At 41.7% G+C, this 19519-nt stretch overlaps 1 protein-coding gene across 3 annotated transcripts in view; it reads left to right on the top strand.

The window, feature by feature from the left end:
* Positions 1-19519, top strand: part of Cph (BCL11 transcription factor chronophage) — a 156824-nt gene that overhangs the window by 96107 nt on the left and 41198 nt on the right. The window lies entirely within an intron of this gene.

Raw genomic sequence — 19519 nt, 5'->3', positions numbered from 1 at the left:
CGCTCGATCCGAATGTTTCAAAATTTTCGCTTTCGTGTTACGTTTTGGAGGACAAGATGTCGAGGAGTTTTAATTGAGTGAATTTCCACGTATCAAAACTTTAAAGCTCCAGTCGAAATTTGACTAGCCAACTTTTCTAAGGCACCAGCGAAGACCAACAAAAACTCCAACTTCGGTTTTTTTTTTTTGGGAAAACTTCCGCTGCTAGCTTTATGGGTGCGGAAATACTAATCGTCTTTTTGGCAACGGCGAAAGTTTGATCTCCTTCCTTGACACACTACTATCAGAGAATCCAGAGGATGACCAGAGCCGTTTCTCACGGTGGGAGTGAATTCCATCGATGCGGCGTGTCATCTTCGCGGCCGGATTAGCAGCAGGATTAAAGATTAAAGTAGGCATACTTTAATTTTCGCCAAATTCAAGCTTGGTCGCAAACAGCGAACGAGCATGCTATGAATTCAAGCTTGGTCGCAAACAGCGAACGAGCATGCTATGAATTCAAGTAGTTGGCCACTGGCGCGCATGCCAAGTCGAACAAAAAATTATTCTGCACCACTATATCGCTCAATGGGTATTCCTAGAGTCCCTTTATACTGAGAGTCAAGACAATGTGAATCCATTTCTGATTGGTTCCCGTATTTTAGGCCTTCACAGTGTCAAAAACAGGAATAAAGATTACATTTTCACCAATTGCAAATATTATAATCTGGAATGGACCAGGGAATTACGGGTTCGGCAAGGAACAAACGGAATGAGAGAAGGAACGAAGAGAGGAATTTGAGAATGGGCCGATCAAAGATTACAAAAAACGTTCAATTTCTGTAACCTTGTGACTCCATGAGAGGGTGTTGTCTTGACTCTCAGTAAGGGACTCTAGGTATTCCTATCCGCTGTTCCAAAAATCAAAAGCTAAAATCGGAAATCCCTGCCCTGTATCATTATTCATTTTTAAACACAGCTCTAGCTCCATCATCCACTTTCGATTAAATTTCCGATTTCTGTAAAATATTTTTTCACTCTCAAGTTGGCAAACGTGTTCCGGGAAAGTGGATGTCTCCTCAAAGCAAAACTCTCGGTGAACTGTCCGGACAATTAAACGGATTAACACATTTGATAGTGACCTTCATTCGGCCGCTGAGTTGTGGTACCGGGCACCTGAAGCAAAAGCCTGCCACATTCCGACATCTGGCCGCAAAATTCGTCGCCCCTGTGGGAAAATAGCGTATCTCAATTTCCAACTAGGCCTTATTTTACATATAATTCCATGCTTTCTGTGGCTCCCACGGAAATCGAGATACGACGATAATATGCCCCAGCGAAGACTTGTCCGTTTGGTCATCATCATCTTCGTCAGCGAGGATTTTTCAGATTTTTTCGCTGCTCCTTTCTCGCCAATCTCGATACTCGGATCTCTTTCTCTCTTCTTCGTGTGTTTCGACCGATTCTTTCTCTTTTTGGCGTGGGATGCTTTATCTGGCTCTCATCGCTACCTATGTGTGACGCAATCATACCTGGTTTAATAATTACTGCGATTTTAATATTATACTGTTTTCGCCGTGTTTTTGCGCCGAAACTACGGATTTTTTTCGCTCCGGCGCAAAGAATTACTCGCTGACAGACGGGTCCTGGGGGAAAAAAATGGAAACATAATAATTATTTTAGGACTTTAAAAAAATGTCACATTTTCAAACTACTCTATATTGTAGAAATTTATTTTTCCACTTGGTAATAATATTTCCACTAGGCTGTTTTAAAGGAACAAGTTGTTACGCGTTCCGCGTTACTCTTTCGATTTCAGAGACGGATCCAGCAATTTGGCAACACCAGATTTCCTCCATTTAAGCCTATGCTAAATAATCGATTCTTGTCGGAGCACCTGGCAACTCTAAGACTCGATATATTTTCACAGGTTTAAACGGAGGAAGACAATGTTGCCAATTTGCTGGATACGCCAATGTTCGATTTCATATATTTTACAAAATACGGGATTTCTGACAGCCGAGGAACGGTCCAGCTAGAGTCCCTTTATACTGAGAGTCAAGACAATTTGGCTCATGGATGTCACAAACGGGAATAAAGATTACAGAAATTGAACGTTTTTCGTAATCTTTGATCGGCCCATTCTCAAATTCCTTTCTCCGTTCCCTCTCTCATTCCGTTTGTTCCTTGTCGAACCCGTAATTCCCCGGTCCATTCCAGATTATAATCTTTGCAATTGGTGAAAATGTAATCTCTATTCCTGTTTGTGACACTGTGAAGGCCTAAAATCCGGTTAACCAATCAGAAATGGATTCGCATTGTCTTGACTCTCAGTATAAAGGGACTCTAGGTCCAGCGTGATGCCGGGGGCTAGAGTCCCTCTATACTGAGAGTCAAGACAACACCCCTCATGGAGTCACAAACGGGAATAAAGATTACACAAATTGAACGTTTTTCGTAATCTTTGATCGGCTCATTCTCAAATTCCTCTCTCCGTTCCTTCTCTCATTCCGTTTGTTCCTTGTCGAACCCGAAATTCCCCGGTCCATTCCAGATTATAATCTTTGCAATTGGTGAAAATGTAATCTTTATTCCCGTTTGTGACACTGTGAAGGCCTAAAATCCGGTTAACCAATCAGAAATGGATTCGCATTGTCTTGACTCTCAGTATAAAGGGACTCTAGGTCCAGCGTGATGCCGGGGGCTAGAGTCCCTCCTCTATACTGAGAGTCAAGACAACACCCCTCATGGAGTCACAAACGGGAATAAAGATTACACAAATTGAACGTTTTTCGTAATCTTTGAACGGCCCATTCTCGAATTCCTTTCTTCGTTCCTTCCCTCATTCCGTTTGTTCCTTGTCGAACCCGAAATTCCCTGGTCCATTCCAGATTATAATCTTTGCAATTGGTGAAAATGTAATCTCTATTCCCGTTTGTGACACTGTGAAGGCCCAAAATACGGGAACCAATCAGAAATGGATTCACATTGTCTTGACTCTCAGTGTAAAGGGACTCTAAGTGCATCTGCTCGTCATGTCACCGGCTACGCGGCGAGCGTCACGTCAGCCGAGATTGCGTCCAACGTCGGGCGGGGCGGGGGGCAGATTGCGCGGGCAGATGGAGTCATTGTGACGCAAGCGAGCGAGCGAGTAGGGGGTGGTGGCCGGGGATCGGTGTGGCTGGGCGGTCACGGCGTCAAAGGAAAGGGTTAACCCTCCCCGGCCGGGGTCAGCGGGGACAGGCGACTCCGTCTTTGTTGGGACGTCGAGGTGGATGTGCGAGTCGCGGATAGGGATAGGACTCCGGGCCCGGACGATACCAACTGACACCGACAGCTGTGCGCCGAGCGCCTTCTCTCATTAGACGCGCATTTAAGCCCGAGCCTTGGGCCTTGGTCGCTGTGAGCCTCCTTCTCGCTCGAGGATCTTCTCAACTCTAATAGCCAGTGAAAATTATGTCGAAAGGAAATGGACCGAGTTCATCGGAGAGGAACCAACCCACATTCTCGAAAAAATTGAGCTGAGAATGTTTTTGAGTTCCTTTAGTTGTATATTTTCTCCTGCCAAAAATTCAAAGTCAAAAAAAAAAAAAAAAAAAAAAAAAAAAAAAAAAAAAAAAAAAAAAAAAAAAGTGAAAAACTGGCTTAACGTTTACTTTCTAGGTACATTGAGTCTTACAGAGGAATAAAACTTCAAACCTCTTTTTCTCGGTTTCAACTTGATGTGGGTCGGTTCCTATCCAATAAACTTGATCCAAATTGGAGGGCGCGTTCAGTGCTAAGGATAAACGTCCTACAGACATTCCTCCAATGTCCTTTCGATGATAAATGTATTTTCGAGGATAGCAATGCATACTTTTCTTTGAAATTTTCAGTTATTTTAGATTGAATTGCGAACAAACTGTCTGAAAAATTGGAAGGTAAATATTTACAACTTTTCCAGTAAATTCGAACTTGATCCAAGAAAATTTAACAGCGCCTGAGGCACGAAAAACAATGATATTGCTGATTTAACAATTTAATTGTTTAAATGTATGTCCGACGTGTTTGTACATTTACCAAATGTACATTTCACAATAAAGGGAAGCTAATTTAACCACCCTAGTGGTTAAATTAGCATTTTTTTCATTGTAAAGTCAACATTGAAACATCCCGAACACTTTTTCAAACTGCAAAATTGTAAAAACAGCCATCATTTTTTTCCGTGCCTCAGGTGCTGGAAAATTTTCTTGAATCAAATTCGAATCTATTGGAAAAGTTTTTAATGTTTACCTTTCAATTTTCCAGACGATTTTGTTAGCAATCCAATCTAAAATATCTGAAAACTCCAAAGAAAAATATTCATTACTTCCTCCGAAAGGAGGAAAATTGGAGAGAAAGGAAAATTGGAGGAATGTAGACATACCACTTTTTTACCACGCGATTAGCCCATTACTTTCCATCCATAAGGGCGCGAACTTCATTTGACTCAGTGCGGCGCCCGGTGCATCTAAATTGACCCGGGTCGTTTTTTCTCCGGACAACAAAAGAGTAAGTGAAGAGATGAACTGCTGTCGCACCCTCCTCGCCGGATTCACGGCCAAGGCGAGCCTCATAAAGACAGCTCGACGAAGCTAACAATCGCATCGCTTGTTTTACAGCGTGTAACAACTTCATCGTACATTGTGTCACTACTTTACGACTCCTGGCAAACAAACCAGTTTTCCTCTCGCGCTCGGCCACCGATCCAACCGAACAATCGACTCCGTGGAATATCGACGTGTATCGAAGTTCGATGCATCGATCAGCAGCCGGATTGTTGAAATTTATGTCGGCACGACAAGAATCGAACATCGATAGATTACACAGCGCAGATAGGGATATGTCCAGTCTTGTCTTGCCGACGCGACGGAGCCAGTTAAAGTTTCAACAATCAGACTGCTGGAAAGCGCGTCGGCTGAAGATAAAACGAGTAAACGTTGAATTTTATCTAAAGTAACGCTGTGAAAATAACGTTGCTGGACGAGACAAAGCCATTTTTTGACTGTTCCCTCAGTGTTAAAAGAACGTGAGTAAAAGTTTTCGAGTTAATTATGTTGACTAGTTTTTTAATGGAAAAATTATGTATGAAAGGAAGTCTGCAACGTTGCTAACGGATTTACGTGGTTTCACTCTACGGTCATCGATGCATTTAGTACCTCCAGCGAAAAACACGACGAAAACCATAATACAAGTTTTTCCCGGTCGGTCTCCAACTTTTGTATCATGATATATCACGCAAGACGATGGTCGCTTGGACTAAAAAATTTAAAACAAAATTAAAGATAAACTAAATCTAGATAATATTTTCAAAATATTATTCATTGATTTTAATCAAGTAAAGAATCGCAGAAAACTGCAAGATAAATATAAATGTAAAAAAAAAAAAAAAAAATCAACTTACATCTTACTTGGTTGTACATGTATTTAATGAACTTGGAAAGTTCGATCGATTCTTAAAATTCCACCCTTCTCATTGTTGCATTTTCAACGAGCTGATAAACCATCCCTTGCGATCCTATCTCAATTTTTTAACCGCTCAACTGTCAAGCCTTTGATATGTGTCCGAGCGACAAACGAGTCTGTACTCCGTGCACTTTTTGTGATCGGATGGTCAGTAGGTCAGCCGGAGGGGTGGTCGGAGCCCTTCAAAGCTCAGCCGGCGATTGTCTCAGCGTGACCCTCCCCCACCCCCGGGATTGATAAAACGCGACGCGGATTAACCCCAACCCACCCCATTGTCCGGTCCCAAATTGCGCCCTATTCAAATCACCTTCTTCGAAACTATTCCGGTGACGTCATAGGAGATAATTCTCGCTCCACTACACTTCCACAATAATTTGTCAAGTAAGCACTGTCCACCCTTGCGCCTGTCCACCCTTCAACGGTTCCATCCCGCGGTGCGCTCCTTGTTTACACCCCCTTCTCGACCTTTTTTTCCAACCCTTTGCTCTCGCGGCCGCGCATGTGGCCCTTCAATAAAGTTAGTTTTTTAATATCGGACATTATGAAAACATACTTATCGGGCGGCTGCTCGCCGTTCCGAGTGGCCTAATGTTCGCTTGGACAGCGGCGCGCTTGCACTACCTCTTCAGCCGAGAATTAACAATCATTAGACCGTTCCCTGTTCATCTTCTCCCACGATTCGGCGCTCAAATCCCCCCCCTTTCCCTCCGCAACCCTTCAACACATGTCAGTTTGCACCGAGGACTACTGGCAGATGATGAGATGACCGCTCGGTCGGCACTGTCAGCTATGAAAATGATCGTTGACATTTGCTACTTTGGAAGTTTCTAAAAGTCCTCAACGGACTAAAACTGCCTTATTAAAAAAGCTTAATGACTATTCTTCCAATGTTACAGCTATTTCATAACTACATTTAATTAGAAATATTTTTTCATGATAATGTATAATTTCTTATCTATCGGCTCCGAGTTTAGCATATCATAAGATTAATCGACTTTTCGCATAAAGTGTGACTGTAACCCCTTTAAATTCATAGGTTTTGATAATTTGGCGGAACCCATACTAATAATTTCAGTAGAGCTGAGATTTAAGGTTGCTCGTCGGTAGATGAAGAAATATAACAGCAACAGCATCGACCAACCGAACGCAATACGTTGCCCCCTGACATAAGGGCGTATCTCGATTTCTACTTGAGCTTCTTCTTACTTATAAAACCATGCTTTCTGGGGCTCACGCGGGAAACTAGATACGCCCTTACGCCAGCGAGGCGACGAATAGACGTCAAAACAATAAAAAAAAAAAACCCAGAACCGACAGAGAAAATCTGAGATTCAATCCATCATTTTCCTCGGACCAGGCACCAAAATCCCGCAATCCCACCCTATATTCACCACCCTTCAACAAGCTCCGAAAGTCATATTTTACCGCACAACTCGACAACGCCGGGCTCGCTTCACCTCGTTTTTCCGAGTTCGATTCGAATAATCCGCCCCCCGCCGCCGCCGCCGCCGCGACGCGCGAATCAGCAAGATATGACGTATTATTTTCAATTTTCAGTCTCCCGAACGACTTTCGCCCCGGGCTCGGACGAAACGCGGGGGGGGGGGGTGTGCAGCGCTCCGCGGATTCATATTGTAATGTAACTCTAAATGAGAAACAACAAACAATAACTCGACGAGCACCCCCTCCCCGCCCTCTTCGCGCGGCACCGTGCTGTCTAGCGCCCCGTGTTTATCACCCCCTCCCCCACCCATCCGCCCACCCCCTCCTCCTGGGCTCCGTTTCTTTTCTCCTGTCGGGTCCCGTGTCCCGTCGTTTCGTTCTCGTCGTTTCGATATCGGGAATTTTTGAAAATCCGAATCGATGGTGAAACTGGAGTCTCTTTATAGGGAGAGCTGAGACAACGCGGCTTACGGATGTCACAAACGATGATAAAGATTACACAAATCGGACGTTTTTTGTAATCTTTGATCCACAAACTAGGAGAGACAAGTTAATATTCCTGTTCTAATCGAAGCAAGGAATTGAATGAGAATAGTAGTTACTTACATGAACCTTAGTATCTTTGATCAACCCATTCCCAAATTCCTGTCTCCGTTCCTCCTATCATTCCATTCGTTCCTTGTCGTGACACTATGAAGGTCTAAAATACGGGAGCCAATCAGAGATGGATTCGCATTGTCTTTACTCTCGTATGAAGGGACTCAAGGATAAACTACCATTACACTATCTCGTTTGCTGCGTTTTAAATATCCGCTCCTACTTTATTTCTTTGAAAAGGCACAAGTCAATCTCATTCCTTGAAGTTTTTTCAGAGTTTCCTGGGTGCAGGGAGTACAGGGAGGAAAAATCGCGGATGAAGCTTTTAAAAATTGATCTCGAGCAGCTTTCCGTTTAAAAAATAAAGTATGACAGGTGGCCTTCAATGTTGCAAACCGAGATACATAGTTTGAGAGTTTCACCGTCAAACTGCTTGTTTGTGACTGGATGTACCCATTATTCTCGAATAACTCATGCCGTATAAAAAATAGTGAAGAATACTATGAGCTCAAATCATCAAGCGTGTTCGAATGAAGTGAAAACGTTTTCCTGTATGAATGCTCCGTTCAATATTAATTTAATGAGAAATAATCCCTCGACGTTCTTTTTTTTGCATTTTTGTGCTCTCCGGAGCTTTTAATAACATTTTTAACTATTAATTTTATGAGTTTTCCTGGTGTGAGCATCTGAGAAAAGTTAGAAACCCATAGCGCATCTGTAATTTACTTCAGTGATGTTTCTCTAATTAATATAATTTTTTTATCGTACGAGGAAAGGATGAGTTGAATTTGTTTATTATAGCAAGAGAGTAGTTCTAACGCGAACTTAAAGTTCTTCACCGTGACATTAAAACACATGAAATTCATCTAGCCGTATTTTGTCGCTTTCAACTTTTCCAACTTATGGAGAAAAAATATAACTAAATTTTTCAATCGTAGATTTTCAGCTTTTTAAGTGTACTTATTGAAATATATCATAAAAAGGAATCAGTGCGGCTTGACTTAACCGCTCTCAGCTGTCATTGGACGGATTGCCGTCTGTTTCCCTTGTTGCATGGACGCAGCTATGATGTCTGATCAAATTATTCTGGAAATCAAACCTCTCATTTAAAGCTGTTCTGAAAATAATCATACCACTTTTTCGCATACCAAGTTTTTACACTCATCTGAATTACTGAAAACCGCGAATCACGGTAACAATAAATTAAAATCACTTACACCGAATGATCATTACCATGACCTTTAGGGACACCTGAGCTTGAAAAAAGGATCCGTTATCGTGAGTGTTTCCCAGAAATAGTGCCTGCGTGTGAGGGTCAAGTGAAACGTGTGCGTTGGTACGTTGAATGAAAAACCACGTCTCATTTTCCTAACAATAATACCCGTACTTAATGGAGGTATCTGAAAATGTCCGTGAGTAGTTCTGGAAAGGGTTACTAGCTGGAATTTTTTTCAATCAATTGAATATTATCCCGAGTGCTGGTTGCAGCACGCATTCCGTCGTTTTCCGGCCGAAAAAACGTCACGGCATTTCAATGCTATAAAATGCCAACTCGCAAACTGTAATTTTACTAGAAAACTCGTCATTTTGCAAACGCAAAAACGTGACCACGTGGCAAAATTTCCATTCGAAAAATTGAATTCAACGAGAGGTACATCGGCGATTTCTCGCTAAGAATTTTCCTTCATATTGCACGCTATAATATCAGCCAAAGTTTGGACAGAATTTGAATTCTTTTACTTTATTTGCGACGTTTGAATGTCGTTTGGAAATTAATTTGAAGCACCGCTACAAAAAAAAAAAAAACAAACAAACAAGCAAATGGAAACAAACACAACATAGAAATAGAGGGAAGGAAACGATGCGCGTTAATGACGGCGCAGAGATACAACTATTCGTACTCGATGGATGTCCGTGTTGCGTCTGCAAAATTGAAGGCGCGATGCCGCGAGACGTGAACTCGCAATGCTCCGGTCTATGTTACCAATGATTTTCGCGTAGATCCGGGGGAAAAGTTAAAAATTGAGGCCGTATTCCATCTTTCCTATCTTCGGCTGCGCTGTTCACGTAACCTTTGAAGCAATACCACACAGAATATAAACGGAAACAAACACATTTCGGAAATAGAGCCGAAGAAAGGGCGCGCGTTGACGACGGCGCAGAGATACAACTATTCGTACTTGATGGATATCCGTGTCGTATCTGCAGAATTGAAGGCGCGTAAACTCGCAATGCTCTGCTGTATACTTGCATTACTGCTAACGAAGTGTCGCTCTTGAGAGTTAAAAAACAAGGCCGTATCGCGTCATCCCTATCTCTGTCGTGGAAACCAAGATTTTATCTTTTGAGCTATCAAGTTTGAAAACTTTCGGTTTGCATGAATCTTGACCGGTGGTCGGTTTCTTTAAATTGGAATTTACCTACATTTTAACGCTGCAAAATTTACTTCTCTGTATTGTATTTTTACTGAAAAACTGTTGAGAACTTCTAAATGAAAATGTTAGCGACTTTTTTACTGATGAAATGAAATAATCAGAAATATTTTCGGAAAAAATTGTTTAGTCATAAACTTGTGTAAAATTGAATTGTTTTAGTAAATTTTGAAACACTGCATTGGATTTGCGTTCCTTCGTCTAGGAAACGACGCAGTATGACCAAAACAACACGGTAATGCCCAACGCGCATAGTGGGGCATATCTACATATATCAGAGCTTTATTGGAAGCATGAGAACTTAAAGCCCTTTGATCGCGCTATGCTGCCCGGTTCTTTTCCGACCAACGGGCAAAGGAAAACGCAATAACACTGGGGATGATTCGAATAATTTCAGATTTTCGGCCTTGAGCGAGGGCGTGGAGGGGTAATTATCACGAACCCCGGGGCATTTATTGGATAGTGCAGTGTGCCAATGCTGCTCAAAGGATGAAGGAATTTGATTGATGGTCGCATACTTGCGATTCTCTCCGAGGCTCTGACCAGCTCTTTTTGAGTTATTTTGACAGGCGTTGCCGATGCAGCCACGCAGTGGTGCCAATTCCCCCGCAAAATTGATAGATTTCTTAGAGAATGTACCTTGTTGCACGGAGAAAAAAACTTCTTGCGTGGGACCCGAAGTTTAGGTCATATAGATCTCTGAAGTTTTCGGATTGAGCATCTGAGCACTTAAGGTCTAGCTGCCGAAGTTCAGGTCAGACATCTGAAACTTCAGTTCTTACATCCGAAGTACTTCGGTTTTCACATCCGAAAAACTTCGGTTCTCACATCTGAAGTACTTCAGATGTAAGAACTGAAGTACTTCGGATGTAGGAACTGAAGTTTCAGATGTCTGACCTGAACTTCGGCAGCTAGACCTTAAGTGCTCAGATGCTCAATCCGAAAACTTCAGAGATCCATTTGACCTAAACTTCGGGTCTCATGCACGAAGTTTTTTTCTCCGTGATGGTTTGGCAAACTTTAGCTCAACAGATCCTAGTCCCTCATCGAATTGCTGGGCTGGGCTAAGCAGTAGAGTGTAATTTGTTTTCTCCTTGTCTAACTAACTCAAGCCTAGAGGAGTTTTTCTTTTCATATTACATGTTTAGGTGTTGCATCTGAAGAGAAGGCCAAAGTCCCGTATGGTTTTCCTGAGAAGAAATGAAATTTGCATCATTTTAGCATCATTGCAATGTATATGTGATAAACTCAATGTCGACGAGTAATCAACGATCAATATGAACTATTAATGTAGTGTTCGAATTGGAAACAATCTTAAATAAAAGTTAGCTAGAATGAATGTACATTTGTTTTCAATATCGAAGAATATTGAGATCTTTTTCGTAAAACTTTGGAAATGCAGCTTCAAGCTCAGATGCTTACGGTCATTTCATCCGATCAGTGCTATGTTGTCGAATTGGTAACAATCTTAAATAAAAGTTAGCTAGAATGAATGTACATTTGTTTTCAATATCGAAGAGTATTGAGATCTTTTTCGTAAAACTTTGGAAATGCAGCTTCAAGCTCAGATGCTTACGATCATTTCATCCGATCAGTGCGATGTTGTGAATTGGTTCATTGGTGCGAAACCAAAACCTCAAAATCTGCAAATTTTGGCAACAACGCTTCAAAGTGCATTTCTCATATGTGACTTGCACAAACATCATAGCGCGTCAGGCCAGGCCAATCGCACGACCGATTTTATGGCCCTTTTCATGGGTCTCTGCTACTTCCCAAGGCACTTGTTGCCAAATCAGCGGGAAAGTCCGCGATTCTTGCCTGAAATTTGACGGGTTTCCGTTAAACCGAGCAATTTGGGGGATCGTCATGACTGAGGCCGTGATCCTTTGATCTTTGATCATAGCCAATGACAGTGACTCGGCATTTGAAAAGCTACCAAAAACTGGAATCCGTTGTCCGTACGCGCTGTAATTAAATAAAGCAACCACTAAATTGAAGCGGTCGAAGCGTGTCATCATAGAAGGTTTATGTGGTGAAGTTTTTTCGCATAGGAGAATTTCTCGAGAGAGGCGGTTGCGTCGGGGAGGGGGGGTGGGTGTCAATATTTTATTATAATTTCATTATGAATAAGTCGATGTTTTGAAGAAAGGCGCAAGCTCATCAAAACATTTAGAAATTCTTCGGTGCCCTGAAAGAGGAACGTATCTTCATTTCGAGATAGCAAAATTGACTCAAAAAATTCAAAAAATTTTGGGGAGAATAATCCACCAAACACTCCGCAAATTTTTGCATGCAATCGGAAGGAAAATCGGTGCTATATTCAAAAAGAAAAAAGCTTAACAATTTTTTTACAATAATACCATTTACGAGTGGAAATTTGGCAACGTTGAAATGTACTTACGTTCCTTCGTCCAAGGGACAGTTCATTTCTGAATGGGTAAGTAACCGGGAGGACTGTCTTGAAAATTGTTCTAAAAATTGATTGCAAGAAAAAAGCACCCCCCCCCCCTCGAAGAATTCGTGTAGTCATCCAGCCGTACAGAAACTATGTTCTTGGTAATTTTGAAACCGTGCAACGGACGAACGTCCCCTCGCGAAAACCCGCTTCAATTTTTAACTACCTTTTTCCGCGAAAAAAATTAACCTTTCGCTTTTTATTTCTCGCTCCATCGTAAAAAATAATCAGCCCCGCTGGAAATAATTGCTTTGCGAGTATCCTCTGCCTCGTGAATTTTTTGCAGATGGACTTTCAATCGACAAGTGAAGTACTCCATTTCGTGCAGAGCAAATATGCTGTTAAAAAAAATGGGGGAAAATGTGACGAATAATGAATAAAAAACCTAACCATTGATACTTTTAGTCCCGGCATGATGGACTCACGTTTCACATAGCATGTTCATTCTCAACTGGCCCTTATGGAGTTTCTCGGTTTTTTTAAAATTTTTCCTGCTGGTACTATCATTTTTCATGACTTGTCGCTGGTATTGTGCATGTAAAAAGCTGCAGAAAATCTACCGATTGGAAGTCTGCCCACAAAAAGAGAGCCATCAAGCAGAAGATACCTGCAAACCATTTTTAGTAGAAAATGTGTGCGCAATTAAAATAGGAAAACCAACACACCTATAACTTTCATCACTGTTAAAATAATCCTCTACTAGCCACTAAATCAATGACTAAAAATACAATTCTTTATAAATAATACTACTTCGTTTTCCTCACGAAAGAATGTAACTTAATTTCAATGTTGCCAAATTTCCCAATCAAATTGCATTTCAGCCAGAAAAATCTTGAGCTTTTCTAATCGATAATTTATTTGATATTCCTTTTAATATCGTGCAAAAATCAGAAAAATTTTGCACAAAAATTTCATCCATATATTTGTGTAAAAAATTGAATAGTGTAAGTTAATTCTGCAACTTTGGAATAGAATTACCTTCCCTCGCCCAAGAAACGACGGACTCAGCTGTGTATTTCTTTAAAAATCCCATCAAAATAATTTCTTTAAAATTGGCCAATTTTTTGTGTTTACGCCTATGAGCCCCTTGCCATGAACTGAATTACACTCGTAAACTTTAACATTGTGTAATTCACTAATAATTGAATTGCCATGGTCGATATAACTCGTAAATGAATTTAAGTTCATTCTGCTCTAAACGGCAAAATACACAAGAGTCAGCGCGTGGAAAGCGTGATGCCGTGATTTTCGGGCCCGCAGTCTAGACAGGTGCGAATATCGAATACCGAAAACCGCGCTGGTTTTCAAGTTCTCATCCGTTTTTTTGCACTCGACTTCGTCACCGTTTCAGCTTTTCACGTCGCAAATTATATGACGCAGACAAGCCGGCCGTCAAGTTTGACGTCCCGAAAAAAAGGAAAAGGTCGTCACTAAAATATCCACGTCCAGACAGCGTTGCCCTTTCCCGGGTCCTGTTTTCAGCGTTTCAGCTTCAGCCGACCGCTGTAACCGCGATTATTTTTCCGGGCTGAAATATGACATCGGTGATTAATCAGAGCAGGCCTCTCAGGGGGGAAAGCGCACGCGAGACTAAAACTGAAACTCGGAGAAAAAATTGATCCAGATGCGACATACGGTGCAAAGTGATAGGTGGCCGAGAGGTGAGATGGAGCGAACCAATTTTTCCCCCCTTTTCCATCACGGACCAAACACGTGCGTTCTTGGTCAAGTCGGGTTTTTTCGAGAATTTGAAGTTTTGAAACTTTTCCAAGGACACACAAATGTCAAACGCACACGAATGGTCTGACAAACGCGGGACTTTGTCGGCCTTTGCGCACTTCCACCGCGTAAAGTGGAGACGGTTCTGAGAAAAGCAGAAAACATGCTCCGTTTGACCCTTTTGTCCTGTTTTCATGTTCAGCTTTATAAAAAACGAGACCCGTTGTGAATGCGTCCAATCAAGAGGGTAGAAAGAGTGAGGAACCAAAAAAAATCTCTTTTGAGGTCGCATCGCTTTCTGAGTCTGAGGCTTTTGACTTGACTAGCGGCATTACGGGATCACTTCACATGCTTTCTAAATTCATAGTGAAGAATGGATTTGATACTTTTTACTGCACTAGCGGAATTAGAGAATCACTTCATATGTTCTTTCGTTAATTTGATGTCGACTAACTGATGATCTTCTTTCAGCAACAAGATAGAAAGAATAGTCTGCACAACCGTAAAATTATGAACCGGGTCATTACGGCTGACTTGTGAGCAGAGTTTTAGTCGAAGCAAACATCAGGGTTACGTCAACGGTGATTCTGGTTCCATCAACCACAAAAACTGAAAGTCTCAACTCTAACTTGATGAAAAAGTAACTGCTAAGTGCGGCATTTGAAAATACATCGTTCATTATTGATGTTGGACCATCACCTACGAATCTAAATTTGTAAAAAAAAAGTAGCACGGGTAGTATCATTTGTCTAATAACGCATTTCTCCCTTTCCGCCGCGTTCGCATCGACAACAACAAAAATGCCGAAAAGAAACTTCTTCCTCCTTAGTTATGTGATGCGTTTGAATCGTGGTTAAACATGGTGCAGGGTCGAACTTGTGGTAAGGTGAAACTTAGTAAGGAGGAAATCATTAAAAAGAACATATTCCAAGCGAATAACATGCCAGTCGTTCAACCGTACTTAAGTGCGGTCATAGACATCACGGTGAGTAACACCATACACAGACCAAACCGCCATATCTAGGAAAAACGCTGTTTAGACCAAATTCCTTACAATTTTAATTTTTTCAAATAGTTATGAACATTCTCCTTCGAAATTTTCATACACCTAGACTACCAATAAAATTAACAGACACATATTCTTAATGTTCCTGGAAAACTCGCACTTTATCAAAGGAAATGTGGCAACTCCTGAAGGCTTATACAACGTTCTTTCATACAGCACGGCAGTACAGAAACGCATCGTATCAGTCCGTTTGAACCGGAAAACAGTTGCGAATAACGCCTCATGAGTAAAAACAACGAATGTTCAATTTAATTTAAATTGAATATACTATGTTCTAACATGTAAGGCTTCAGATGAACTTCCTGAGTTTACGAGCCAGCGGAGGAGGTTGATTTAGTGGCAGGTTAGTCAAAGCGGTGTCGTTGAACGGCTGGCATCACCATGGGTCTAAATAGATGAAAAGTTGTGGTTTAGCCGTTTCGATGGATCGAATTCTCTTCTGTGAGCTTCGCGGAGGAGGGGAGGTTGCGATCTATTGAACTGTCTTTTCAGAAACTAATTAGCGAGTGTCGATGAGGAACAAGAGGAATCTGAATTTTTTTTTCCATCCACCCGTGCCAAAGAGCTCTCTAAATTGCGGGAATTATCAACAATTATCCATGCAATGAAAACAATGATGGTTGGTAATACGAACGAAAAACGATGAGAACCCGATGAAGGGCGAGAAGGAAACGGAATTAGACGTATTCATGCTAAATGGAACTATGTGCAAACGGAAAGAAGGGGTGTGCTCGTCAGTGGTCGGGCCATAAGAATGAATGGAACTTTAAAAGCGCCAGTGACGTCATAATCGGGACCGGCGGGACGAGGAGATCGGTGGCGGGCTCACTAACTCATGAGAGCGCTCAGTTCCTTTTGATTTAATTGAAAATCCCGCGCTTTTCCATTTTCTCAAAAGCAACTATATTCAATTTTTTAAATGTTTCTTATGCAGCTTCCACGAGCACACCCTATCTTTCCACTTGCACATACTTCCATTTAGCATACGTCCAATTTATAATACCACGGAAACTGGCTAATCTCGGAAAAACGCCTTCAGTTTTATTGATACCTCACCGCACAACATCCCTGCCCGAATAGTGGTGTCCTGGGATTGAAGAGGGGTTTGATAGTATTTTAATCACCGAATCGTATAAAATAGGCGGACATTTTGCATCCCTGCGCAGAGTCGATGGTAATCATGTGCGGCTGTGGTCTGGACCCAAGCGCGGGTATTTTAAACTAAAACTGTGGTCATCTCGGCCCGGATCGAAACCGAGAGGCCCACGCTGCCAACCAAACCACAGACCGACGAGCGACTAAATTTTTGAAACGGGTAGTATCGGCTCCGAGCCTTTGTCTTTCGCCCGCAAACGCGCAGTTAATCTCGGTTCCGCGGTCCTTTGACTGCCTTCTCCCGTTTGCGACCCGCTAATGAGTCTTGGACCTCAAATCGCCCGGATCAGCCCGACCGCGACGTAAAATAGGACGATTTATGCTGAAAGGAACTATGTGCACACATGATTTGCTTCCGATATAGTTCGTTTCAGCATGAACGTCGAATGGTCCGGAGCACGCATCCTTACTATCAATCGCCGAGAGATTGCAACTAACAAGCGGATATGATATATTTGGACGTATTTCTATCAAACGGAGCTATGTGCATTGAGACATAAGCCTTGAGATCCATAAGAATACATGCATAACAAGGCTCACGTCATAATGAACATAGTTCCGTTTGATAGAAATAAGTCTATTTAATGTATGATGAGTATGAACACAACGCTGAATACAGAATCCTGAAAATCCAAAAATTTCAATGAAAACTATGCTTAACTTTCCTCCAAAATACATGTTTTATTTGAGAAAATTGGGAAATTCCGAATGTTCATACGGCGTTTTCCTTTAGCACTGCAGCATTCGAAATGGCTTTTCTCTTTGCTCTAGCTAAATGCAACAGATCCAGAAATTTTCCGCGAAATTTTACTGCATGCGGACCAGAAGAAATTCTGGGAAATACGAATTTCCGGCAACTATGAGTACATAACGCTTTGGGACGTGGGTGATTAGAGCACTCGTCAATGGAGTCATTTCGGAGTGGACACGGAAACAAACAAGTTGCTCGGTGGCGCAACGATCGCGGCACAATGCGCGTGGCCCCCGATTGTTCGGAAGGGACAAAGGTCGCGAGTTGCGAGACACCGTTTAGCCGCTCGCCGAGTTAAGCGAGGCGTTTCTCGCTCGTGCGATGAATGCAGGGTTCCGAAGGGATGCGACCCTGTCGAGTGTTCAGCTTACGCGGACGCATCGTCCCTGAAACGCGTCGCGTCGCACAGTGGAATGAAACGCTAGTGAAGCGGAATACTGCCGTGCTAAGGAAGAACGACGTATGAGCCATCATCCGATGCCAAATTTCCTCCGAAAAATGACGAATTTTCAGGGAAATTTTGGGATATTTTTCTTCTGATTTTTCGGAGGATTTTTTTCGAAATTTTATCCGAACAGTATGAGAATTTCAAGGGAAAATATTGATGACTTCCTTCAAAAGTACATCTTTTTTTAGAGGAAATTTGAAAATATCGAATGCTCATACGACGTTAGTGTGCGGCACTGGATCAAATGTGAACGTATCGGTGAAAAGGGACCTTAACTTCCAAGAGAGAATATCTTTCGGTTTTTTGTAAATGCATGGATGAGGAATTAAATCTAAGGATTGTAGCGCAAGTTTGACCGTGAAAGCTCAAAAATTTAAATAATTCAAATATTCAAGTATAACTATCTTTAGGTTCTAGAAAAACGTGGTTCAAGTGTTTGAAAAAAGTTACGGGAAATTTTCTACCGGAAAATGACCTTTTCAATCGCAAAATGGACCATCAGACCGGGTAATAAATTAAGCTTACAATACTTGTGAAATTGTTTTGGTACTTTTTGAGTTTGTTAAATGCTTTGGTGATGTATGGTTTTTTTAATAAATTTAATTTTTTTTTATATTAGTCAGTGGAAATATGTACAGATTACGATAGTTCCTCTTAAAAATTCTTACTGCTAAGTATCATATTCTCTTGTCCAAAGTAACCCATTTCAAAGATTCAAGCTTTTAATGTAGGTGCTTGGCAAGGCATGGTCTCTCAGAAAATAATTTAAGGAAACACACGACCGACATGTAAATTCGGATCAAGTTCCAGAAATTCTTCGTCATGTCTCCGCGTGCGACGATAAAGCGAAGGGATGAGAGATCGGACAACCCTTTGAATAACTAAGTTCGTCATTATCCACGTTTAATTAGGGGATTTTTTTGTCAATCTCCGGGGCGCGTGGTGCTAGCGGACGGCCACGACCACTTTTTTACGCTATCCTCGCAGGTATAGCATCAGCTGCCGAAATCTTGATTCTCGGAGGGCTAGCCAAGATTGGACTCGCTGCGTTGTGCGGGCTTTTGTTTTTGCGCAAAGATCGTGACGTCATTATTAAGTCGAGTTTATTAACGAGACAGATCAGGTTTAAACCTTTAGCACGCTTCATCCCCCTCCTTCTACCCCTTTCAATTAATTGTAAACTACAGAAATCCGTGACTAAACAGGTTTGTATCGGTTTCGGTTACTTCGTTTATCCCGCTATCAACAACTTTTTCTATCGCACTGAAAAAAAATTCTCGGCGTTTTTACCAAGGTCCGTTGGTACCCTTACCATCTCACTTTTTTCACCAATTATTGATAATTTTACGAAGACAGACTGGTAAGCTTACCTAAAAACCGGTATTTGTACTGTTTTTTTTTCAGGTAAGAATACCACTTTAATTGGTAATCAATTCCCGGTAACTTTGCCATTTTATCTCGGTAATTCTACCACAGTCAATAAAAAATATTGGCGTTTTTACCAAGGTCCAGTAAAATTACCGAGAAAGTTCAATAATTTTACCGAGGTTTCTCGGTAAAATTACCAATTCCATAAATGGTAATTTTACCAAGAAAAAACTGGGATCAAATAGAACCCTGAATTCTTGGTAATTTTACCCTTTTCTTAGTAAATACGCCTTATTAAATACGAACTTTTTTTTATTCAGTGTTCGTTTATCTCGCTATCAACAACTTTTTCTATCGATTTCAACAATCAATCCACTGAGCTTTTTTTCAATGCGATATTGAAACGAGGACCGGACGGACCGAGGAGCTGAAGCTTTCAGAACAAAAGCTCCTTCGAGAACGCCCAGGCCGACTTCTCGGTTGGAGCCCGATTAACCCAGAAAAAACGGTCCGTCGCCCCGGAGGATCGGTTTCTGCGAACGCAGTGATAGCGGTGACAAAGGAATAAATAACAAAAGACGCAGGATCGTCAATCAGATGCAGGTCATGGCGGCAGTCGGAC

Source organism: Bemisia tabaci, chromosome 7 (genome assembly GCF_918797505.1).
Source record: "Bemisia tabaci chromosome 7, PGI_BMITA_v3".
NCBI classification, from domain to species: Eukaryota; Metazoa; Arthropoda; class Insecta; order Hemiptera; family Aleyrodidae; genus Bemisia; species Bemisia tabaci.
Note: the sequence above shows the minus strand (reverse complement) of the source record. Positions and strands in the feature narration are given on the sequence as shown.